General features: G+C 41.2%; 1 protein-coding gene and 1 long non-coding RNA gene across 3 annotated transcripts in view; one reads left to right on the top strand and one right to left on the bottom strand.

Annotated features, from left to right (window-relative positions):
- Positions 1-25,247, top strand: part of GHR (growth hormone receptor) — a gene marked incomplete at its 5' end in the record, with an annotated part of 277,380 nt that overhangs the window by 55,396 nt on the left and 196,737 nt on the right. The gene's annotated exons all lie outside the window — the stretch shown is intronic.
- LOC309657313 lies at positions 217-22,049 on the bottom strand. The gene is made up of 2 exons (XR_014261767.1): positions 21,233-22,049; positions 217-20,628 (listed from the first exon to the last, which is right to left on the bottom strand). It is a non-coding gene; the product is annotated as an uncharacterized lncRNA (long non-coding RNA).

The following is a 25,247-nucleotide window of genomic DNA, read 5'->3' as shown; positions in this document are numbered from 1 at the left end:
GTGGTCACAAAGCACCGAGCTGATCTCCCTGTGCTATGTGGCTGCTTCCCGCTAGCTATTGGTTTTACATTTGGTAGTGTATATATGTCAATGTTACTCTCTCACTTTGTCCCAGCTTACCCTTCCCCCTCCCCGTGTCCTCAAGTCCATTCTCTAGTAGGTCTGTGTCTTTATTACTGTCCTGCCCCTAGGTTCTTCATGACCATTTTTTTTCCCTTAGATTCCATATATATGTGTTAGCATATGGTGTTTGTTTTTCTCTTTCTGACTTACTTCACTCTGTATGACAGACTCTAGGTCCATCCACCTCACTACAAATAACTCAATTTCGTTTCTTTTTATGGCTGAGTAATATTCCACTGTATATGTGTACCACACCTTCTTTATCCATTCGTCTGTCGATGGACACTTAGGTTGCTCCCATGTCCTGGCTATTGTAAATAGAGCTGCAGTGAACATTGTGGTACATGACTCTTTTTGAATTATGGTTTTCTCAGGGTATATGCCCGGTAGTGGGATTGCTGGGTCATATGGTAGTTCTATTTTTAGTTTTTTAAGGAACCTCCATACTGTTGTCCATAGTGGCTGTATCAATTTACATTCCCACCAACAGTGCAAGAGGGTTCCCTTTTCTCCACACCCTCTCCAGCATTTATTGTTTGTAGATTTTTTGATGATGGCCATTCTGACTGGTGTGAGATGATATCTCATTATAGTTTTGATTTGCATTTCTCTAATGATTAATGATGTTGAGCATTCTTTCATGTGTTTGTTGGCCATCTGCGTATCTTCTTTGGAGAAATGTCTATTTAGGTCTTCTGCCCATTTTTGGATTGGGTTTTTTTTTTTTTGATATTGAGCTGCATGAGCTGCTTGTAAATTTTGGAGATTAATCCTCTGTCAGTTGCTTCATTTGCAAATATTTTTTCCCATTCTGAGGGTTGTCTTTTCGTCTTGTTTATGGTTTCCTTTGCTGTGCAAAAGCTTTTAAGTTTCATTAGGTCCCATTTGTTTATTTGTGTTTTTATTTCCATGTCTCTAGGAGGTGGGTCAAAAAGGATCTTGCTGTGATTTATGTCATAGAGTGTTCTGCCTATGTTTTCCTCTAAGAGTTTGATAGTGTCTGGCCTTACATTTAGGTCTTTAATCCATTTTGAGTTTATTTTTGTGTATGGTGTTAGGGAGTGTTCTAATTTCATTCTTCTACATTTAGCTATCCAGTTTTCCCAGCACCACTTATTGAAGAGGCTGTCTTTTCTCCATTGTATATTCTTGCCTTCTTTATCAAAGATAAGGTGACCATATGTACGTGGGTTTATCTCTGGGCTTTCTATCCTGTTTCATTGATCTATATTTCTGTTTTTGTGCCAGTACCATACTGTCTTGATTTCTGTAGCATTGTAGTATAGTCTGAAGTCCAGGAGGTGATTCCTCCAGCTCTGTTTTTCTTTCTCAAGATTGCTTTGGCTATTTGGGGTCTTTTGTGTTTCCATACAAATTGTGAAGTTTTTTGTTCTAGTTCTGTGAAAAATGCCAGTGGTAGTTTGATAAGGATTGCATTGAATCTGTAGATTGCTTTGGGTAGTATAGTCATTTTCACAGTGATGATCCTTCCAATCCAAGAACATGGTATATCTCTCCATCTGTTTATATCATCTTTTATTTCTTTCATCAGTGTCTTATAGTTTTCTGCATACAGGTCTTTTGTCTCCTTAGGTAGGTTTTATTCCTAGGTATTTTATTCTTTTTGATGCAGTGGTAAATGGGAGTGTTTCCTTAATTTCACTTTCACATTTTTCATCATTACTGTATAGGAATGCAAGAGATTTCTGTTCATTAATTTTGTATCCTGCTACTTTACCACATTCATTGATTAGCTCTAGTAATTTTCTGGTAGCATCTTTAGGATTCTCTATGTGTAGTATCATGTCATCTGCAAACAGTGACAGCTTTACTTCTTCTTTTCCGATTTGGATTCCTTGTATTTCTTTTTCTTCTCTGATTGCTGTGGCTAAAACTTCCAAAACAATGTTGAATAATAGTGGTGAGAGTGGGCAACCTTGCCTTGTTCCTGATCTTCGTGGAAATGGTTTCAGTTTTTCACCATTGAGGATGATGTTGGCTGTGAGTTTGTCATATACGGCCTTTATTATGTTGAGGTAAGTTCCCTGTATGCCTACTTTCTGTAGGGTTTTTATCATAAATGGGCGTTGAATTTTTTCGAAAGCTTTTTCTGCATCTGTTGAGATCATATGGTTTTTCTCCTTCGATTTGTTAATCTGGTGTATCACATTGATTAATTTGCATATATTGAAGAATCCTTGCATTCCTGGGATAAACCCCACTTGATCATGGTGAATGATCCTTTTAAAGTGCTGTTGGATTCTGTTTGCTAGTATTTTGTTGAGGATTTTTGCATCTATGTTCATCAGTGATATTGGCCTGTAGTTTTCTTTCTTTGTGACATCTTTGTCTGGTTTTGGTATCAGGGTGATGGTGGCCTCATAGAATGAGTTTGGGAGTGTTCCTCCCTCTACTATATTTTGGAAGAGTTTGAGAAGGATAGGTGTTAGCTCTTCTCTAAGTGTTTGATGGAGTTCACCTGTGAAGCCATCTTGTCCTGGGCTTTTGTTTGTTGGAAGGTTTTTAATCACAGTTTCAATTTCAGTGCTTGTGATTGGTCTATTTATATTTTCTATTCCTTATCGGAAGGTTGTGCATTTCTAAGAATTTGTCCATTTCTTCCAGGTTGTCCATTTTATTGGCATATAGTTGCTTGTAGTAATCACTCATGATCCTTTGTATTTCTGCAGTGTCAGTTGTTACTTCTTCTTTTTCAGTTCTGATTCTATTGATTGGAGTCTTTTCCCTTTTTTTCTTGATGAGTCTGGCTCATGGTTTATCAATTTTGTTTATCTTCTCAAAGAACCAGCTTTTAATTTTATTGATCTTTGCAATCATTTCCTTCATTTCTTTTTCATTTATTTCTGATCTGATTTTTATGATTTCTTTCCTTCTGCTAACTTTGGGGTTTTTTTGTTCTTCTTTCTCTAATTGCTTTAGGTGTAAGGTTACATTGTTTATTTGAGATGATTCTTGTTTTTTAAGGTAGGATTGTATTGCTATACACTTCTCTGTTAGAACTGCTCTTGCTGCATCCCATAGGTTTTGGGTCACTGTGTTTTCATTGTCATTTGTTTCTAGGTATTTTTTGATTTCCTCCTTGATTTCTTCAGTGATCTCTTGGTTATTAAGTAGTGTATTGTTTAGCCTCCATGTGTTTGTGTTTTGTATGGATTCTTTCCTGTAAATGATATCTAGTCTCATAGCGTTGTGGTCAGGAAAGATACTTGATACCATTTCAATTTTCTTAAATTTACCAAGGTTTGATTTGTGACCCAAGATATGGTCTATCCTGGAAAATGTTCCATGAGTACTTGAGAAGAAAGTATATTCTCTTGTTTTTGGATGGAATGTCCTATAAATATCAATTAAGTCCATCTTGTTAAATGTATCATTTAAAGCTTGTGTTTCCTTATTTATTTTCATTTTGGATGCTCTGTCCATTGGTGAAATTGGGGTGTTTAAGTCCCCTACTATTATTGTGTTACTGTCAATTCTGCCTTTTATCACTGTTAGCATTTGCCTTATGTGTTGAGGTGCTCCTATGTTGGGTGCATAAATATTTACAATTGTGCTATCTTCTTCTTAGATTGATCCCTTGATCATTATGTAGTGTCCTTCTTTGTCTCTTGTAATAGTCTTTGTTTTAAAGTCTATTTTGTCTGATATGAGAATTGCTACTCCAGCTTTCTTTTGATTTCCATTTGCATGGAATATCTTTTTCCATCCCCTCACTTTCAGTCTGTATGTGTCCCTAGGTCTGACGTGGGTCTCTTGTAGACAGCATATATATGAGTCTTGTTTTTGTATCCATTCAGCCAGTCTATGTCTTTTGGTTGGAGCATTTAATCCATTTACATTTAAGGTAATTATCGATATGCATGTTCCTATTACCATTTTCTTAATTGTTTTGGGTTTGTTATCATAGGTCTTTTCCTTCTCTTGTGTTTCCTGCCTAGAGAAGTTCCTTTAGCATTTGTTGTAAAGCTGGTTTGGTGGTGCTGAATTCTCTTAGCTTTTGCTTGTCTGTAAAGGTTTTAATTTCTCCGTCGAATCTGAATGAGATCCTTGCTGGGTGGAGTAATCTTGGTTGTAGGTTTTTCCCTTTCATCACTTTAAATATGTCCCGCCACTCCCTTCTGGCTTGCAGAGTTTCTGCTGAAAGATCAGCTGTTAACCTTATGGGGATTCCTTTGTGTGTTATTTGTTGTTTTTCCCTTGCTGCTTTTAATATTTTTTCTTTGTATTTAGTTTTTGATAGTTTGATTAATATGTGTCTTGGCATGTTTCTCCTTGGATTTATCCTGTATGGGACTCTCTGCACTTCCTGGAGTTGATTAACTATTTCCTTTCCCGTATTAGGGAAATTTTCAAGTATAATCTCTTCAAATATTTTCTCAGTCCCTTTCTTTTTCTCTTTTTCTTTTGGGACCCCTATAATTTGAATGTTGGTGCATTTAATGTTGTCCCAGAGGTCTCTGAGACTGTCCTCAATTCTTTTCATTCTTTTTTCTTTATTCTGCTCTGCAGTAGTTATTTCCACTATTTTATCTTCCAGGTCACTTATACGTTCTTCTGTCTCAGTTATTCTGCTATTGATTCCTTGTAGAGAATTTTTAATTTCATTTATTGTGTTGTTCATCATTGTTTGCTCTTTAGTTCTTCTAGGTCCTTATTAAACATTTCTTGTATTTTCTCCATTCTATTTCCAAGATTTTGGATCATCTTTACTATCATTATTCTGAATTCTTTTTCAGGTAGACTGCCTATTTTCTCTTCATGTGTTTGGTCTGGTGGGTTTTTACCTTGCTCCTTCATCTGCTGTGTGTTTCTCTGTCTTCTCATTTTGCTTAACTTACTGTGTTTGGGGTCTCCTTTTTACAAGCTGCAGGTTCGTAGTTCCCGTTGTTTATGGTGTCTGCCCCGAGTGGCTAAGGTTGGTTCAGTGGGTTGTGTAGGCTTCCTGGTGGAGGGAACTAGTGCCTGTGTTCTGGTGGATGAGGCTGGATCTTGTCTTTCTGGTGGGCAGGTCCGCGTCCGTTGGTGTGCTTTGGGGTGTCTCTGACCTTATTATGATTTTAGGCAGCCTCTCTGCCAATGGGTGGGGTTGTGTTCCTGTCTTGCTAGTTGTTTGGGTGGCTTGTTGGCATAGGGTGTCCAAGCACTGTAGCTTGCTGGTGGTTGAGTGGAGCTGGGTCTTGGTGTTGAGAGGGAGATCTCTGGAAGATTTTCACCATTTGGTATTACGTGGAGCTGGGAGGTCTTTGGTGGGCCAGTGTCCTGATCTCGGCTCTCCCACCTCAGAGGCACAGGCCTGATGCCTGGCCAGAGCACCAAGACCCTGTCATCAGCACGGCTCAGAATAAAAGGGAGAAAAAAAGAAAGAAAGAAAGAAAAATAAAGTAAAATAAAATAACATTATTAAAATAAAAAATAATTATTAAAAATAAAAATTTTTTAAGCAATAAAAAAAAAAGTAAGAAAGAAGAGAGCAACCAAACCAAAAAAACGAATCCACCAATAACAAATGCTAAAAACTATACTAAAAAAAAGAAAAAACAAAAAAACGGACAGACAAAACCTTCGGACAAATGGTAAAAGCAAAGTTATACAGACAAAATCACACACAGAAGCATACACATACACACTCACAAAAAGACAAAAAGGAAAAAAATATATATATCGTTGCTCCCAAAGTCCACTGCCTCAATTTGGGATGATTTGTTGTCTATTCAGGTATTCCGCAGATGCAGGGTACATCAAGTTGATTGTGGAGATTTAATCTGTTGCTCCTGAGGCTGCTGGGAGAGACTTCCCTTTCTCTTCTTTGTTCATACAGCTCCTGGGGTTCAGCTTTGGATTTGGCCCCGCCTCTGCATGTAGGTCACCTGAGGGCATCTGTTCTTCGCTCAGACAGGACGGGGTTAAAGGAGCAGCTGACTCGGGGGCTCTGGCTCACTCAGGCCGGGGGGAGGGAGGGGTTCGGATGCGGGGCAAGCCCGCGGCGGCAGAGGCCGGTGTGACGTTGCACTAGCCTGAGGCGCGCCGTGCGTTCTCCTGGGGAAGTTGTCCCTGGATCACGGGACCCTGGCAGTGGCAGGCTGCACAGGCTCCTCGTACACCCTGAAACAATGGTCCCTTGTCTCTTAGGCAGGTCCAGACCTTTTCCCGGACTCCCTCCCAGCTAGCTGTGGTGCACTAGCCCCCTTCAAGCTGTGTCCACACCGCCAACCCCAGTCCTCTCCCTGGGATCCAACCTCCTAAGCCCAAGCCTCGGCTCCCAGCCCCCGCCCGCCCCGGCCGGTGAGCAGACAAGCCTCTCGGGCTGGTGAGTGCTGGTCGGCACCGATCCTCTGTGCAGGAATCTCTCCGCTTTGCCCTCCGCACTCCCGTTGCTGCGCTCTCCTCCGTGGCTCCAAAGCTCCCCCTCCGCCACCCGCAGTCTCCGCCCGCGAAGGGGCTTCCTAGTGTGTGGAAACCTTTCCTCCTTCACAGCTCCCTCCCACTGGTGCAGGTCCCATCCCTATTCTTTTGTCTCTGTTTTTTCTTTTTTCTTTTGCCCTACCCAGGTATGTGGGGAGTTTCTTGCCTTTTGGGAAGTCTGAGTTCTTCTGCCAGCGTTCAGTAGGTGTTCTGTAGGAGTTGTTCCACATGTAGATGTATTTCTGATGTATTTGTGGGGAAGAAGGTGATCTCCACGTCTTACTCTTCCGCCATCTTGAAGCTCCTCTATAATTTTTTGTAAAGTGGAAAACACTGGAAAAGTCACTATTCACAGGTGACTCGCATGCACATCAGTGTCAAAATAACGTGTGTGCTTGTAGTTGTGGGGAGGAATGGCAGGCCCCGCCTTGGTGTCAGGTCTTCAGGCCCTGAAGTCATAAATGGATGTCTCTTCTTCTTTGCTTTTCCATTTTGCCATGATTTCCTGGGAGACAAATGTCTTGGGCTGTAAGGGGACTTAGGAAACTTCCTGATGGTTGCCGTATCTCAGATACTCTTAGGTTCCCTACTGAGCCAGGCCACACCTTCCCTCTACTTCAGCCTTGCAAGGCCCCATCTGCTACTTACCTTGGTTTCCTGCTACTCACCTTGAAGGGAATCTCTTTCATTTGCCTGGAGTCTTGTTTACTCAGTAGTATCTGTGCCAATTGACATCAAGTCAAAAAACACTTTATACAAACACTTTATACAGAGGCCTGCTTTGAAAGTGTTAGCCAGTAGCAAGCAAGAATGGCTTACTTTCTCCTTGAGTCTGGAGATCTGATTAGAAGGGAGAAAGGAATGATTTATTTGTTGACTGGATTAGCCAATTTATATTAGTCACTGTGAGGCAATTTCACACACATTAGCTCATTTAAATCCCCATAAAGACACTGCAAGGGAAGTAATATAATCCTTCAGAAAACTGAGACTCAGGAAAATTAAGTAAATTGCAAAGTTCCCATGCCAAAAGTATTATAGTCTCTATTAGCAAATGTCATCAGCTTCTTCTAGCTTTCTAATCCATAATCCTTACCATGTTGCCTTCTTCCTCATGCTCACAAAATAGCTGCAGGAGATCCAGGCACCATGTTTCAAGGCAGGAATTTGAAGGGTGAAGGATAAAAGGTAAATGGAGAATCCAGCCAAGGTTGTTATCTTCTTAGATGTCCTACTTGGTGACTTCAACTTATATCTCATTAGTCAGCATCATAGGGCCATTCCTTTCTGCAAGGGAAGAACCTGGAAAATGTGGAGGTTTTTGGTTTGTTTTAAGCTGAGCACATTGACAACCCCATAAAAATGTGTTCTATAGGTACAGAAGTAGGGGAGAATTGTTACTAAATAGGCAATTTACAGTTTCTTTTTCAAGAGGTCATTCTGATGCATGGAAACGTTGAAAATCTCTGGTCCAAACTCTTACTGATCTTGCTTTCCCTTGTTTCCAGTGAATTTGATAAAAGTTATTATCCCTCTCTAATCTCCTGGTACGAGATAGATCCAGTGGACAGAATGATTTCCTTCTGGCTTCCATAGTAAAACATGGCACATGCCAGTGAGGAGTGGTGACTGCTTGATGTCTTCAGACAACTGTAGGGAAGGGTGGTGACGCTCCAGGTCTCCTAGCCACTTACTGTATTGGCAACAGGTGTCTCTGTAGACCAGCTAGCAGGTCCTTTGGTAAGGGCCTGGGGAGACCACTAGGAACCACTGGATCACGTCAGCTTGGCAGAGACAGCTGTGGCATACGCCGGAGTGCTAGGTGAGGCGGGGAATGTCTGGCACCCCCCCCACATGACTACTGTTCAGTCAGCAGTAACCTTTATCTTCCAGTCACCATTCCCGTGGCTCTTTGTTGATTGTCCACAAGCTCCAGGCCTGGGTGAGGCCTACTGAGGTGTAAGGAGAAGGGATAGTGATGCCTCCAAAATGTAGACACTCATGTGGCGGTTTGCACCTTGATAAGGACGCAGTTATGAGATGCCTAAGTCCTTGCCCCACACCTGGCTGCCCACACACAAAGTTGGGGGGGTTTTTTTTGTTTGTTTGTTTGTTTTTGGCTGCCAGGCATAGAGCCTCAAGAGAACAGTGTGTCCTAAAAAACAAGAATTTCAGCCTGCAAAGGAAAACAGAATCCACCCTGCTTGTCAGCTCAGGAGCTGGACTTGCTTTTTGCCCCTCTGCAGAGGGGGCTAAAACTTAGCTGAAGAGCTGTGAGTGGACCCATTTTCAAGAGGGGATTTTTAAAACAAAATGCCAGAATCGTAATGGAATACAGAGGTCACAAACTTGGACAGCCTGTGGCATCTTGGCAGGTAGCAGAAATGTGTGAAGCCAGTTGCTCACAGGCAAGCACATGTCCCTTCTAGAAAAACTGTCACCACGGAGGAATACTGGCTCTAACTACCCCCCTCCCTCCCTGTGTCTCTCTCCTCCTTCCTTCCGTTTTTCCATTCTCCTTCCCTCTTTCCTCTTTTTTATTCCCTTCCCTTCCCTGAGAAGCCATAAATTTGGAATTTCATGCAAAGAACCCAAATTGTTGACAACCAGGGTTGCCCCTAGCTCATCTGACTCCTTTTTCCAAATTAGAAAATGGCATCCCTTCCTTCATGCCGGTGCCCGTGGCTATGCGAGTCAAGTGGGGCCTGGATTTTGCTCGCCCTGTGGCTGAGCCTTTGCGCCAGGCACAGGCTGCCTAACTTCAGACAGTGACTCCAAAGTTACATATGTGAGTCAAGCAAAACATATCTCTGGGCCACGCTTAGCCCACAGGCTATCATTTTGCAGCCTCTGGAGTTGTGGTTAAAACAAAGCTGTGGGGTCAGACTGTCTGGCTTCAAATCTGGGTTCTGTCATTTAGGCAAATTGTTCAGTGTCTCTCTGCCTCAGCCTCCCGTGTCTGTGAAATGGGGATAAATACTTGGACCTATCTCGTAGGGTTGTTATGAGGATGGAATTAAATAATGCATGAAAAGCACTTAGCCACTAAGAGCATGGTTAATAGTCAGCACTTGATTAGTTCATATCAAAAAATCATGTAAAAAACTGAGTTTGCACATTTACTGGCTTATCTCTGCAAGTCCAGATTCATTGGCGACTTCACAGCCTATGAAATGGGTGAGAGAGTGCATGTCAGACCTTCTTGATTTCTTTCTACTTCTTCAGGAAATGCTCACCCTCTATGTCTGGTGACCTTGAAGGCAGGGAGCTCAAAACAGCAAGCTTCACTTAACTACTAAGGCCACAAGAACTTCAGTGAAGTAAACACTTTGCTTGAACCACTGTTTCTGTCTCAGTGCATAAAGCAGTTACAGGGATTAACAGCTGACATCCATAACAATGATATCTTTTTTTTTTTTTAAACATCTTTATTGAAGTATAACTGCTTTACAATGGTGTGTTAGATTCTGCTTTATAACAAAGAACAATGATATCTTAAAACCATTAAGAGAAGATTAAATTAATTGCGGTATCATCTGTTGCCAAAGGCAAAGGTATGTGGGATCATTTTAGAATAATTTACACTGAAAGCAGTTTAAAAGTGGTGGAGCTTAAAGTGGCAAACGCTCAGTTATTGAGTTCATCTTCTAAACTGGCTCATGCTCTAGGGGGCGGGACCACAAAGCCAAGACTCCATCATTAAAAACTGTCCCGGGGGGTTTGCATCCAACATGCATGAGGCTCTGCATAAAAGATTGATTCTCATCCCTGAGACTGTACTGGGGGGAGGGTTAACTCAGCACTGATCGTAGCGAATCTGTGGTTGGCTGCAAGGATTTGGGATGAAGTGAGACTACACCCAAACGGTGTTGCTCTGGGAGTTCCAATCATATCAAAGAGTTAAATCTTTTATAAAGAAGTGGGAACCTGAAGTCAGGGAGTCTGAATCCCAGAGAAAACCATAATTCCAAAGACACACACACCCCAGTGTTCACTGCAGCACTGTTTACAATAGCCAGGTCATGGAAGCAACCTACATGCCCATCGACAGACGAATTGATAAAGAAAATGTGGTATGTAGATACAATGGAATATTACTCAGCCATAAAAAGGAACGAAACTGGGTCATTTGTAGAGACGTGGATGGACCTAGAGACTGTCATACAGAGTGAAGTAAGTCAGAAAGAGAAAAACAAATATCGTATATTAACGTATATATGTAGAATCTAGAAAAATGGTACAGAGGAACTGGTTTGCAAGGCAGAAATAGAGACACAGATGTAGAGAACAAACGTACGGACACCAAGGGGGAAGGGCAGGGTAGGGGGGTGGTGGTGGGATGAATTGGGAGATCGGGATTGACGTATATACACTAATATGTATAAAATAGATAACTAATAAGAACTTGCTGTATAAAAAAATAAAATTAAAAAAAAAAGAAGTGACAACCTATCAACTTACTTTGAAACATACTCAGGAAAGGGCATCCAAGAAACAATTTAGTGCAACCTGCTTCTACATTAACTTTTCTCTCACTGCATTAATATCTGAGCTTCCCCTAAACACTCATTTAAGCCCTAAACGAGTATGAAGAATGTCCATGAGACTTGAAAAAAACAAGGGTTGCCCCAAGAATTTAATTCTTACTTCCCTAACTTGGCTGGGCTACCATCCGTCTAAAGCTTCTCTCTCTAGACTTGGGTTTCTCCATCTTGGCATTATTGATGTTTTAGGTCAGATACGTCCTTAGTGTGGAGGCTGCTTTGCCTCCATGATAGGACGTTAGCAGCGTCCCTGGTCTTTTCACACTAGATGCCAGCAACACACCTCCCCCCAACATGAGACAACCAAAAATGTCCCTGACCTTGTCAAATGCCACCCGAGGGAGAAAATCTTCCTGGTTGAGAACCACTGCTCTAGACTAAGAAAAGTGGCCAGAATTTGTAAACTCAACAGCTTTTTGTATGTGGTTTTTAAGTGACTGAAAAAAAAAAAAAAAAGGCCCTGAAGACAAAGTTTTCAAAATAAGCTCATGGACAAGCTATACTGACAGAATGCTTCAAGAGGGATCCTGTAATCACTGTGTTTGGCAAATGGGTGATTTTGCTAAGCCTCACAGCAGCTTTTCCACATGTCATGTTAATGCTTAGCAAACTGACCAGTCTAGAAGGATGTGTCATCCTGGAAATCACCCTTAAAGCATTTGTCCAGACTTCTTACAAACAGGAGTGTTGCTTGTCCATCGGTGCATGTGTATAAAAACTCAGCAGGTGGGAGTAAGATTCATAAAAGCAGGATCTCAGATCTTCAAGTCTGCTTCTCATGTTTTATAGGACAAGACACTGAGGTGCAGGGGATAGAGTTTGTAGCAAAATTTATGATAAATCTCAGTGATTCAGACACTAAGCTGAAATTTTCAACAATGTAGGCACAGAACAATATAGGCACAAAATTATTACTGAGTAAAATGTCAAAATTATACTCTTATGGCAATTTTCAAGATTTTAGGAATAAGTAAGAGGAACCAGAGACAAAATTTTAAATGTTTTCCAATAGAAGGCTCAGAAAATTCAGGATGCCATCAATGTACATTTTGCTTCAGGATTCAGAAGCTTCTGTTTCTTTTTATACCACATGATTGCATAATGTCGATCAATTGGAAATGGTAGATTTGCATTAATTTGCCTTCTCATACGTAAACACTATGCCTACTAAATAATTTGGAACTTGAATAATGGTTCATAATTGATTTGTGCTTAAGTCAGACCAAATATTCTCACTATCTCTCTTCCTACCTCCATGCAGCATTATCTTCACCCAGATTATAATGTTACCATAAGGCGATATGAATGAATTCATCCCACTGGTACAGGATACCCGTCCCTGTATCCAAATTTCTTTTACTAATTGGAGGAAACCGCTAATTGTGTATTTTAAACTTAGTGTTTTTTAAAACATCTAGCTAGCGTTCATGTTTTCCACATGTGGTCAGTTCCTGATCTAAGGAAGAAACAGTAAGGCAGGAAAATGATCAGATTCAGGGGGTGTTTAACTGGAAGAGGAGAACATGACAAGAAACGTACGGTGTGTTCTGGTACGTGGGAGTTTTGATTACAAGGTGTACTCTTGCTGCTTGGTGTGGTACCTCGGGCTCTGCCTAACTTTAGTTTGTGATTACCAAGGTCTCTGTAACAGAACTCTCCAGGTCAGGTATGGATCTAATATTTCTCATGCCATGTTCCAAGTATCTCCTTGTGCCCAAGCAATAAAAGGAAATCTTCCCACCGTGACATGAGTATAAACGTTATCGAAAGACTTGAGGAAATGCCTTTGACCTTTTGACTCAAGAGGATGATCTCATTCAGAAATGGGTATGGTGTCAAAATATGAGATGTACTGGTAAAATAAGCATATGATTTGCTTTAAAAAATACTTGTTTGGGAGGCGGAGATACGATCCATTCTAGATTTTTAAGGAGTGAAGTGGCTAAAAGAGATGTATTTTTACCTAAAACATGGTAGACTACACTGTCACATCTTGGCAATGATTTGAAATGAAGACTGTTAATGCATTTAACAAATATTTATGGAAAGCCTGTTACTAACAGTGAGTTAGTCACTGTTATAGGTAGTAGAGATTCCACAAAGAACAAAGTGCTTTCTTACATTTAGTGAAGGGAGACAGTCAGTAAACAAATATATGATATGTCATGTAGAGATGATTGCCAACGGGAAAAACAAAACATGGAAAGGGGAAAGGTGGAGCAGGATAGGGCCAAGGGGTTGGTATTGTATATGGGATAGTCAGGGGAATTGCCTCCCTAATAAGGTGACATTTGCTCAGTGAACTGAAGGAAACAGAACAGAGCCTTGTGGCTATCTGGGGGAAGATATCAGAAACTGTTATAAATGTTCCAATAGGAAATTTATTAGGACTGAGAAAGGGCAGGTCTATCTGTGCTTAGAATGAAAGGGAATGCGATAAAAGAAAAGGCGGAGCTTTGGGAAAGCATTATGGCTACATTAAACATATACACTGAATGTATACACAGCAGTGATTGGAAAAACCATAAAATTGGATTATGTGTTTGCAAATCTCTTACATGTTTTTAAATGAGACCCATAGCTCTGTTAAACATCATGGTCATTTGTTTTAGCTGAGTTGTAATGAACATGGGATTGTCTTTTGGAGTTACCCTGCAAAGCTTAGACTAACTCAGAAAGCAGTAGTTCGGATACATTGCCCAGGCTGGATGATATTATTAATCTGGGCTGGGAAGTAACACAACCTGGTTGTGGCTGACTATGGGCCCTGGTCCAATTCACCAGATTTTGTGCCCTTTCTTTAGTGGGAAGTGGGCTTGCCTTGCCAGGCAGGAGGGAAGAAGGGGCGCAGTTTCAAGGAGGAAATGCAAAAGAGTTGAATATAGGTAAAGAGCCCATGTTACTGGAGCCTCCTACCCCAAAAATAAACTCATGCAGCTATGGTCAATTAATCCATGACAAAGGAGGCAAGACAGTCTCTTCAATAAATAGTGCTGGGAAAACTGGACAGCTACATGTAAAAAAAATGAAATTAGAACATTCTTTAACACCATACACAAAAATAAACTCAAAATGGACTCATCCTCTTTAAGGATGCTGAGGATGCTGAGGACTTCAATCACAGCACCTTCCCAAGGGAGTCTTTTGGAAATTCTTATCTTATATTCTGGGTCTGTATCTCAAAAGGGCCTTCATCCTCTTTATTTTTTTTTTTAACTTTTTATTTTATATTGGAGTATAGTTGATTAACAATGTTGTGTTAGTTTCAGGTGTACAACAAAGCGATTCAGTTATACATATACATGTATCTATTCTTTTTCAAACTCTTTTCCCAATTAGGTTGTTACAGAATATTGAGCAGAGTTCCCTGTGCTATACAGTAGGTCCCTGTTGGTTATCCATTTTATTTAATTTTTTTAAACTTTTTATTTTATATTGGAGTATAGCCAATTAACAATGTTGTGATAGTTTCAGGTGCACAGCAAAGCAACTCAGCCGTACATATCCATGTATCCTTTCTCCCCCAGACTCCCCTCCCATCCAGGCTGCCACATAACGTTGAGCAGAGTTCCCTGTGCTGTACAGTAGGTCCTGTTGGTTATCCATTTTAAATATAGCAGTGTGCACCTGTCAATCCCAAGCTCCCTAACTATCCCTCCCCGCCCCCTGTAGCCATAAGTTCATTCTCTAAGCCTGTGAGTCTGTTTCTGTTCTGTAAATAAGCTCATTTGTAACATTTTTTTAAGATTCTGCACATAAGTGATATATGATATTTCTCCTTCTCTGTCTGACTTACTTCACTCAGTATGACAATCTCTAGGTCCATCCATGCTGTTGCAAATGGCATTATTTCATTCTTTTTATGGCTGAGTAATATTCCATTGTATATATGTACCACATCTTCTTTATCCATTCTTCTGTCGATGGACATTTAGGTTAATTCCATGTCTTGTCTATTGTAAACAGCACTGCGATGAACATCGGGGTGTATGTGTCCTTCTGGACCATGTTTTTCTCTGGGTATATGCCCAGGATTGGGATTGCAGGATCATATGGTAGCTCTGTTTTTAGTTTCTTAAGGAACCTCCATACTGTTCTCCATAGTGGCTGCCCCAGTTTACAATCCCACCAACAGTGTAGGAGTGTTCCCTTCTCTCCACACCCTCCCCAGCATTTTTTGTCTGTGGATTTTTTGATGATAGCCATTCTGACTGGTGTGAAGTAATAACTTGTAGTTTTGTTTTTCATTTCTCTGATAATTAGTGATGTTGAGCATCTTTTCATGTGCCTCTTGGCCATCTGTATGTCTTCTTTGGAGAAATGTCTGTTTAGGTCTTCTGCCCAATTTTTGATTGGGTTGTTTGTTTTGATGATATTAAGCCGCATGAGCTGTTTGTAAATTTTGGAGACTAATCCCTTGTTGGTCACATCATTTGCAAATATTTTCTCCCATTCTGTGGGTTGTCTTTTCATTTTGTTTATGGTTTCCTTTGCTGTGCAAAAGGTTTTGAGTTTAATTAGGTCCCATTTGCATATTTTTGTTTTTATTTCCATTGCTCTGGGAGACAGATTGAAAAAGATATTGCTGCGATTTATGTCAGAGAGTGTTCTGCCTATGTTTTTTCTAAGAGTTTTATAGTGTACAGTCTCATATTATTTGAAGAGATGCAGAAAAAGCTTTTGACAAAGCTCAACACCGATTTATGATAAAAACTCTCCAGAAAGTGGGCATAGAGGGGGCTTACCTCAACATAATAAAGGCCATATACGACAAACCTACAGCAAACATCATACTCAACAGTGAAAAGCCAAAAGCGTTTCCTCTAAGATCAGGAACAAGACAAGGATGTCCACTCTCACCACTTTTATTCAATATAGTTTGGAAGTCCTAGCTATGGCAATCAGAGAAGAAAAAGAAGTAAAAGGAGTCTAAATTAGAAAAGAAGAAGTAAAACTGTCACTGTTTGCAGATGACATGATACTATACACAGAAGATCCTAAAGGTGTTATTAGAAAACTACTAGAGCTCATCAATGAATTTGGTAAAGTTGCAGGTTACAAAATTAATACACAGAAATCTGGTGCATTTCTATACACTAACAATGAAAGATCAGAAAGAGAAATTCAAGAAACAATCCCATTTACCATCGCATCAAAAAGAATAAAATACCTAGGAATAAACCTACCTAAGGAGACCAAAGACCTGTACTCTGGAAACTATAAGATGCTAATGAAAGAAATCAAATATGACACAAACAGATGGAAAGATATACCATGTTCTTGGATTGGAAAAATCAATATTGTCAAAATGATTAAAATACCAGAGGCAATCTACAGATTCAGTGCAATCCCTATCAAATTACCAATGGCATTTTTCACAGAACTAGAACAAAAAATCTTAAAATTTGTATGGAGACACAAAGGACCCCGAATAACCAAAACAATCTTGAGAAAGAAAAACGGAGCTGGAGGAATCAGGCTTCCTGACTTCAGACTATACTACAAATCTATAGTTATCAAAACAGTCTGGTGCTGGCACAAAAATAGAAATATAGATCAATGGAACAGGATAGAAAGCCCAGAAATAAACCCATGCACCTATGGTCAATTAATCCATGACAAAGGAGGCAAGACTATATAATGGAGGAAAGACAGTCTCTTCAATAAATAGTGCTGGGAAAACTGGACAGCTACATGTAAAAAAAATGAAATTAGAAAATTCTTTAACACCATACACAAAAATAAACTCAAAATGGATTCATCCTCTTTAAAGGTGAAAAGAAAAGAGGCATTAGTTAGCCCTGCCCCTTTCAACTAAGAATTGCTCAGGTTTTTGAATGTTAACATGAAACGGGGTCACCTGTACCAGTTGGAAGTGGTTTCCCTGTTTTCAAGGACAGTCAGATTTCACCTATACACCTCTCAGGCTTTCCCTGCCTTGAGGGATTTTGAGCATGTGTGTTGGGAGTCATTGGCTGTTAAAGAAAGGAGGACTTTCTTTAACAGTCAACAGCTGTTGACTAGAAGGAGAAGGAGACCAGCATAGGACCAGCAGGAGAAGATGCTAGAATTCTGCTTTTTAGAGCTGTTAAGAATTTCTGTTCAAGCCCATCCTTGGACTGATGAATCAAGAGTGATTAAAAAAGCAAGGAAGCATTTTCTAAAAGGGATGGCATCCCAGTACAAGTCATTACTTGAGCAATCTTGTCCACAGTTTGCTCATTTCAAGTACTTCAGTGCTTATGGTTTTTTGCTTTTACAAGTCATAATTCTTTTAAAGTGCTGTCATATACTTAGCAAACATCTTTTGAGCATCTACCCAGAGCTCAGTCCTGCACCATGCATATTCAAAAGAAATAGGTAACATTGTCCTTGCTCTCGTGGAATTAATAGTTTTGTTAAAAAGGTAAGACTTCCAGCAGTAAAACAATCCAAGAAGGAGCAAGTGAAAAGCCAAGTAGGAGGCATTAGGTCAATGAGAAGAATCCAGACTTTGGAATCAGGCAGCCCTGGGTTTGACTCAGAGCTCTGGCTCTGACCAAAAGTGTGCCTCTGTGAGACTCTCTTATCGTGTGTGGTCCTCGGCTTCCTCTTCTGTAAAATGGGACAGTAGTACCTATTACACCGTTGTGTTGGATTGCTGCAGTGACTCAGTAATACTATATATAAAGCAATTAGTGCCTGGAACATAGTAAGCACTTGCTATATTATTATTATTACTATTATTATTATTTTATTATTAATCGGACAAATAATTAGGTCTGTGTTCTAGTTTTGATTCTGTGGTTATTTAGAGAGCTTTGATAAGTCACTTAACTTTGTCACACCATCTGTATAGATCATCTCTAAAGCTAAGGGAACAGTCTCTATACAATATATTTACCTCCAAAATTCATGGTATTTTGAACTGAAATGTAGCGAGCAGAAGCCTCAATGGATGCTTCTCCTTCTTCATACTTACACTAGTGCTAACAATATAACATCCACATTGACTGAGAACTTGCTCTGGAGCAGAAGCCGTGACAGGCTCTTCATGTTCTTTGTTATTCACTCCATGTGACACACTCAATGAGATGGATAACCTTGTCCTGTTTCCTAGATTCTAAGCCATATTTTATCCAGTTTAACATTTTTGAAGTCAGGATGCACTGTGTAATTGATACGTATAATTGATACCGTGGTAATGTTTTACTCTTTTTTCTTCCCCAAAGGTCATTTCTAAGTGAGATGTGGCATCATATAACTGATAAAATCCTTGAAACAAGGGAAATGAATATTTTTTCCTATATTTTGGATGATAAAAATGGGGCTTAACGAAGTTAACTTACATTAATGAAAGTAAGAAAGGCGAAGCTAGCATTTGACTAAGCTTTTTTCTGGTTTTGCTCACTCTACCATACTTCTTGGGAGCAAAAGGTTAAACAAGTTGCCAATATATAATCCTTTGTTCACCTCATTTTTCATAGAAAAATAATGTTTGATCATCCCTAGATTGAGCCATAGATTGCCTATTTATTCTAGCCAGACTTCATAGACTGTCTTGTGCAATGTAATGTTGACGTCTGTTGGCTGTTGACATCATTGGTGACATTGGTCAGTCTGAAAAGTTATTTTCCTTTAGATAAGAACCTATTGGACTCATAGATCTTTTTAAGAAATCTCACCCTGACCTGAGTTCACCTGGGTGATACCAGCGGATTTTTCCCTAGACTTTCAGGATCCTGGGTCCTTACAAGGAAATGGGGACGTAGTCATTAGCAGTTGATTATTAAGCAAATTCATTGAAAATTAACAGCAGTATTCTTTGACCTCAGCCTTTATAGCCACACTGCTAATCTTCAGTAAATATAAGATTGTATTACTAATCTATTGACTTTTAGCACAAATTAGCTATCAAATGGGCCAGTTGTTACTGTTAACCTTTTTTTTTTTTTTTTTTGAAGTATATTAAAATTCTTATTTCTGGTGTTTCTTTCTCTGGAACACAATCTTAGGGCCTTTTATTAGGCCAGGAGAACTTCCCAAACAATCTTATTAAGCTGATTAATTATATCAGATCAGCTCTGTCATCAAAATGGTTACAGTTTCAGAGTCACAGTCAATAGAAAAAGACTTCAATAAAAGTGACCACTAGCCTTTGTAAGTATCCTTTGATTTGAGAAGTGAAACTTTTATTGAAAAAAGCAATTTGCAGACCTGGTTCCCTGTTATGTTATTCTGAGGTTCTTAACAGTGGAGTGCTGTCTCTACCTTTAACAGGAGATAGGTGTTAGCATATTCACCTAGACTGAATGAATGAATATATTATATGTTTGGGATTTGCCTTTCCTTCCTCTGGTCTAGCAGCTTCAGCACCAAAGTATAGTTGTAAAATTACACATGGTGGAATCTGAAATGATATATGTGTCAGTCAGGGTCCCAGCAAGAAACAGAATCTAACTCAGAAGTTTCAAGAGACTTTGATAAGGGGAGATGCAGGAAGCGTGGGTGAGGTTAAAGTCACCAACGAGCCACGCTGGGGCACTCAGACCCAAGCCACAGGGAGGCTGTTACCACCCCTAGACCTGGAGCAGCAGTGGGAAGAAACTGTATTGTTGTCATTCTGGGAGGAGGGGCCACATGATAGAAGCAAGAGTCCTGTAGGGACAGGCTCTGCCAGCGAACCGGGATTGTGGGGAGGTCATCCCCGACCTCTCTTTCAACCTTCTAATCTCTGTTGTTCAAATGCAGTGGGGAGTCAGCCAGGAAGGGAGGCTGGAGATTCAGCCCACAGCAGCCCACTCCTGAGGTGCGGGAAAGAGAAAACCTAGAACAGATCTGCTAGGTGAGAGGAACCAAATAGAAAATAACCAGCCCAGATGGGAAATGCTAGTTTAGAGCCCACAAACTGCCAAAAAAAGAATGGTATATTCGGGGCTTCCCTGGTGGTGCAGTGGTTAAGAGTCTGCCTGCCAAGGCAGGGTACACGGGTTCGAGCCCTGGTCCGGGAAGATCCCACATGCCACGGAGCAACTAAGCCCGTGCGCCACAACTACTGAGCCTGTGCTCTAGAGCCCGTGAGCCACAACTACTGAGCCTTTGTGCTGCAACTACTGAAGTCCGTGCACCACAACTACTGAGCCTGCAAGCCACAACTACTGAGCCGTGTGCCATAACTACTGAAGCCCACGCGCCTAGAGCCTATGCTCTGCAACAAGAGAAGCCGCCACAATGAGAAGCCCACACACCGCAATGAAGAGTAGCCTCTGCTCACCACAACTAGAGAAAGCCTGCACGCAGCAATGAAGACCCAACACAGCCAAAAATAAATAAGTAAAATTAATTAATTAAGAAAAAAAAAAAGAATGGTATATTCAAGGAATTCAGGGCCCTGACGTCATTTGATCTTGGGTTAACATCCGCTTTCTGAAACTTTCTTTCAAATACACTTGGAATCACCTGACAGCAGCCAGAATTGCTGGTCATTTTGGCCTGTCCCAGTCTCATCACTCAGGTCTACATGTGGTTGTAGGGTCTAAAGGGCTGGTCCCATAGCTTGCTGATGGAAAATAGGAGAAAAGAGAAAAATGGGAAAGCCATTGAGAATTTCTGCAGGAAATATAATAACTAAAGGATAGAATAGGAGTGGCAAGGAAGCCCGGAGGAGGCATGTGCGTGAAAACGACCTGCAAGTGATTCCACAGCCCTTTGGCCGTGTTCTGTCCCCACTCTTGCCAGCCCCCACTGTCTTCCAGAGCCCTCATTGCAGGGCAGGGTTGGTGGACTCTTTATTATAAATAGTGAACCCCAAGAGATGACTGTTCTCAGTATGAATAGTCATATTACCTATCTTACACATCTCCCAACAGAAAGTTTGTGTGTGGAGTTACTGTTGCTTCACCAGCTTGAAAAGGAAAAATAATATTTTAAAAAGAAGGGGCAAAAGATATCACGGTGTGATGAAATGTATATCTGTGGATTGTCATTTGCTATATGACAATTGCTTAAAGCCTGTACTGGTTAACGTTCCACTAGCAGCTGACAAGAAATAAGCATCCTTACCCCACGCCTATTCCACGGCTCATGCCTTAGTCCTTTCTGGGTCGCTAAAACAAAATGCCACAGACTAGGTGGCTGACAGATGACGGAAATGTACTACTCACAGTTCTCAGGCTGGAAGTCTGAGATCAGGGTGCCAGCATGGTCGGGTGAGGGCCGTCTTCCAGCTCGCAGACTTCTCGTTGTATCCTCACATGGTGGAAGCGGCTACGGAGCTCTCTGGGGACTCTGTAAGAGCACGAATCCCATTTATGAGGGCTGCACCCTCATGATCTAATCACCTCCCATAGGCCCCACTACTAGTACCATCACCTTTGGGTGTTAAGATTTCAGCATATGAATTTGGTGTGGGAAGCAGGGGATACAAACATTCAGACCATAGCAGTTTATTATAATCTTTTGTACTTCTTTTGCTTCATCATACTTTTGTCTGGCAAAATCCCAGCCCAGACTAAATCCAACTCTCCACCTACACCAGGCCTGTGCCTGAGAGCCAAATATGACTGGAGAAAATGTACACCATGAGGACTGGTTCATATTAAATGCAAGCCACTAACCTCACTGAGCCCTTCGTACAACTGGCAATGCCCCCGTTTTCCCTGGTGCATTCACTTTCCTACCCGTCTAAACAACTATCTCATACCTTCTCCTCTCTCCTCGAGCCCCTCACACTTAATTCTCACATCCTACCTCTGTGCAGATAACCTTTCTTCCTGTTTTACTGCAAACAGACCCCAGAGGCTCCCACCACATCTACTTACCACCCAGAATCAGTGCCCATAGGCTGTGCCTTCCTCCTGTGTTATCAGAGCTTCTGAGACAAACCACTTCACCTGACACCTGCTTTTTATCCTGCCTTCTACTTACGGACATTACCCCTGTAATTCTCCCTCTTCTCTCTTGTATTTATCTTCTCTCTCCACTGGAACAACCAGGGCTTATGGAAAAGTAGGATTAGAGTGGACCTCTCCTATCTTCTACAACTTAAAAACCCCTGCACTAACCAGAGATAGCTTGGGAGAGCCGCGCGGTTGGGAGGGGGCACATTTCTGGGGAGGCAGCACCGGTACAGGTGCTCATTCTCTCCAGTGGAGCTGAAATCACTCCAGCCTGTGCGGCAGCCAACCCGAGGCCTTTCTCCTTTCCTGCTAAGATTAGAATTCTACTCCTGCTATTCTGGCTCCTTTTGCCTAGGAAAAAACAAAACAAAACAAAACATGTTTCTGTGTTATACCAACATTTATCCTACTGTTTGCCAATAGCCTATGAACTAATTGCTGTTATAGAAACACACGTTGTAACAGAACAACTTGTCCTGACTTACTTTCTGTCATCTTGGCTCTTCCTCCAGTGGGTCAGGAAAGCACCCACCTAGAGGCTTTTGCCCTTGTTCTTCTTGCCACCTGGCATGGCCTCCCTCCAAAATCCTCCAGGATTTCTTCATCTCTTTCAGACCTTTAATGTTTCCTTCATAGTGGCAGCTTCTCTGACAGCCTGTTTAAGAGTACCACACCCTCACTCCCCACCGCATCCCCCGACATTCTCTCCTGCACGTCATTGTTTATTTTTCTCCTTGATGCTTATCATCTGATATATATGACTCACTTATTGCCTGATCCACATCCATGAGTAGTTAAGCTCTGGGAGGGCAAGGATTGTGGGGTGTTTATTTTATTTGCTTCCTTTGTTTTCCTCTGCTACATCTTCAGTGCCTGGAACACGGGCCAACGTGTGAAAGCAAGGCATTTCAAAAATGTTGACTGAATGAATGAAATTCGAACTCCTTTAGAATTCATCTGAATTTCCTTCTAGCCTGGACAATAGCCCATCTGACTTTATTTCTTGTCTGATGTTGTTTATGTGTTTGTGTGTGTATGTGACAGGGAGAGTGGCTTTTCTCAGACCTGGTTTCATGTCTTCTTTGGTATGCATCAGACTTGCATGGTGTTTCATACCCACCGCACTGCCCCTAGGGATGTTCTAACATTTAAAGCTTTGATATTTCAGGAATTTATTATAAGGGGTGTGCTGGGAAAAGTCGTGGTGCAGGTTGTGTGTATCTTTTTGTACCCCTCTACCAATGTAAGCACTCCTTATCCCCCTTCAGGAGTCCAATCTCTCATGATAACAATGAAAAATTAAGTTCATAGGTTTTTCAGATATTAGCTAGCCTGTGCTCTAGCTGCTAGTGCATTGCTGTAAAATTAATTTTTGATGGGAATTGGAATATATTACCTCTATACCCACTACCAGTCTTGGTGTACGGTTAAAAAAATAGTTCATTCCCATACTCCACTGTGATGGCCGCGGCACAGGTTTGTGTTAATGTTATGAAAGGGCAGGGAGATGGTGACTAACTCCCTCTGGTGCTGGGCAGGGCTTCACGAGGGTGGTGATGAGAGCAGGTGGTGGTTGAGGTCAGTTGGGGGGGAGGATAATAAGTGCGGGGGTTCTCAAGGCAGAGAGCGGTGGAGGTGGATCCAGGGATCAACATGTTAAAAGGCACCGAAATGGACAGGTTCCAGTGTGTTCAGGGACCAGTATGGTGAATCATTAGGCATGGGGGTGGGGGGAGTATAGGAAATGTTGATGAGAGAGGTAGCCCCATGTGCCATAAAGAGTTTGAACTTGACCCAACTAGGGAGCTATCAAAGTTTTAGGTGATACGTCTTCCTACTCCTCACCTTTCCCAACCAATCCCTGGCTTCTCAAAACCGTCAGCTTTAAGCTTATGTTGCTGTGATCTATCAATATTCTGCATTTTTTTATAGCAAAACTTAACTATATTCAAATCCTTTAGGACCCTGCACTTGACTAGCAGGTTGCCCAATGAAAACTAGATTATAGACTATGAATTAATAGAGGTAATGGCACACGTAGACACCCCGTGACATTTTTTTGACTTGGATTAAAAGCTTTGACACATCGTCTTTCTCAGATCTGTCTCAGGTTCCTTCTGCCAGCTCTGATCCAATTCTCAACTTGTGGTGGTGTCACCCCCCCCACAAACATTTTTGAACACCCTGAAGTTCTTACTTTGGTGTCCTGAACTCGTGGCTCTGGGAGAAAAAAAATTTTTTTAATCATCAAGGAAATAAGGTTGAATTAGATCCTTTGTGAGGTTCATGATGAAAACAATACCCTGCTGTAAGCCGAGCCTCAGGCCTGCCATTGACAGGTTGGGTATCACTGACAAGTCCCTCCACATTTCTGCATCTCAGTAGACTTATGTGGCCAAATTTCCATAATGAAATGATTACTAGAGACCTGATGCTTTAACCCCCCCTACCCCCCAAATGGACCCCTTTGGTGAGGTTTCAACTGTGGCTGGGTAGTTATCTGGGGGGGAAATGCCCCGGCTCAGCCTCTTAAATCATTTTTCCTAAGGCTGGGATGAGAAGTGTGCAGTCTCCAAATGACTTTGTGATTATCCAGCCTCTAGTCCTCTCCCTCCCACATGGAAGCCAGCTATCTTTGGCCACTTCACAGCTTATTAGCAGCCCAACTAGAGGCCAGGGAGAGGAAATGGATGAGATGAGGCTTAAGTATGTCACATTGGTTCTTTCTTAGCAGCTCTGATAAAAGGCTTAGCAGGATGAGGTTAAAACTTGATTAAAGAGGTTTGGGGATTATCTGTGACACTGGCTTATGTATGTTACCTTCTTCCTTTCCCCTCTTCCCTTTTTCTAGTAATTAAGCATGAGTTGGCTGCAAGCATTAATGAGGCCAATATAAAAATTCTTTACTGTAGGCTCTTGAAAAAAATTATTTTTACTTACAGGAAAATCAAAATAAAACTTACTTTGCTCAGAATGTCATTTTTCCTAGTCAAAATCAGGCAAGTTCTTGAACCAGAATGGTGACTAAATATAGTAAAAGGTTTGCTTAAGTCAAAAGATGCACCTTACACCTATGTTTTGAATTCTGCATGCAGAAATTTGGCTGCTTACAAGTGGCTTCTGGGTGCAGGTCCCCAAACAAGATTTGTTCTGCAAATTTCCCATGAGCGAGGTCACCTCTTTGGATAGGCAGACCCAGAGATTTCATACTCAGAAGATAAATTCACGCTATATTTCTTGGAGGAATCTCTAGCCTTGCCTCTCTGACAACCAGGCCTCT

The sequence above is a fragment of the Balaenoptera physalus genome (genome assembly GCF_965194825.1).
Source record: "Balaenoptera physalus genome assembly, chromosome: 3".
Classification (NCBI taxonomy): Eukaryota; Metazoa; Chordata; class Mammalia; order Artiodactyla; family Balaenopteridae; genus Balaenoptera; species Balaenoptera physalus.
This window is presented reverse-complemented; position numbering and strand designations above follow the sequence as displayed.